Source organism: Physeter macrocephalus, chromosome 1 (assembly GCF_002837175.3).
Source record: "Physeter macrocephalus isolate SW-GA chromosome 1, ASM283717v5, whole genome shotgun sequence".
Lineage (NCBI taxonomy): Eukaryota > Metazoa > Chordata > Mammalia > Artiodactyla > Physeteridae > Physeter > Physeter macrocephalus.
The window spans coordinates 16931493-16933130 of NC_041214.2; positions in this window are offsets into that span (position 1 = coordinate 16931493).

The following is a 1638-nucleotide window of genomic DNA, read 5'->3' on the forward strand; positions in this document are numbered from 1 at the left end:
TGCCAATAAAATGGACAACCTGGAAGAAATGGACAAATTCTTATAAATGCACAACTTTCTGAGACTGAACCAGGAAGAAATAGAAAATATGAACAGACCAATCACAAGCACTGAAATGGAAACTGTGATTAATAATCTCTCAACAAACAAAAATCCAGGAACAGATGGCTTCACAGGTGAATTCTATCAAACATTTACAGAAGAGCTAACACCCATCCTTCTTAAACTCTTCCAAAATAAGCAGAGGGAGGAACACTCCCAAACTCATTCTACGAGGCCACCATCACCCTGATACCAAAACCAGACAAAGACATCACAAAGAAAGAAAAGTACAGGCCAATATCACTGATGAACATAGATGCAAAAATCCTCAACAAAATACTAGCAAACAGAATCCAATAGCACATTAAAAGGATCACACAATATGATCAAGTGGGGTTTATCCCATGAATGCAAGGATTCTTCAATATATGCAAATCAATCAATGTGATACACCATATTAACAAATTGGAGAAGAAAAACCATATGATCATCTCAATAGATGCAGAAAAGCTTGCGACAAAATTCAACTCCCATTTATGATAAAAAACCTCCAGAAAGTAGGCATAGAGGGAAATTACCTCAACATAATAAAGGCCATATATGAGAAACCCACAGCCAACATAGTCCTCAATGGCGAAAAACTGAAACCACTTCCAGTAAGATCAGGAACAAGACAAGGTTGCCCACTCTCACCACTATTACTCAACATAGTTTTAGAAGTTTTAGCCACAGCAATCAGAGAAGAAAAAGAAATAAAAGGAATCCAAATTGGAATAGAAGAAGTAAGGCTGTCACTGTTTGCAGATAACATGGTACTATACAGAGAGAATCCTAAAGATGCTACCAGAAAACTACTAGAGCTAATGAATGAATTTGGTAAAGTAGCAGGATACAAAATTAATGCACAGAAATCTCTTGCAGTCCTATACACTAATGATGAAAAATCTGAAAGTGAAATTAAGAAAACACTATTTACCATTGCAACAAAAATAAAATATCAAGGAATAAAACTACCTAAGGAGACAAAAGACCTGTATGCAGAAAATTATGACACTGATGAAAGAAATTAAAGATGATACAAACAGATGGAGATATACACCATGTTACTGGATTGGAAGAATCAACATGTGAAAATGACTATACTTACCCAAAGCAATCTACAGATTCAATGCAATCCCTATCAAACTACCACTGGCATTTTTCAAGAACCTAGAACAAAAATTTTCACAGTTTGTATGGAAACACAAAAGACCCCGAATAGCCAAAGCAATCTGGAGAAAGAAAAATGGAGCTGGAGGAATCAGGCTCCCTGACTTCAGACTATGCTACCAAGCTACAGTCATCAAGGTAGTATAGTACTGGCACAAAAACAGAAATATAGATCAATGGAATAGGATAGAAAGCCCAGAGATAAACCCACGCACATATGGTCACCTTATCTTTGAAAGAGGAGGCAAGAATATACAGTGGAGAAAAGACAGCCTCTTCAATAATTGGTGCTGGGAAAAGTGGACAGCTATATGTAAAAGAATGAAATTAGAACACTCCCTAATGCCATACACAAAAATAAACTCAAAATGGATTAAAGACCTAAAT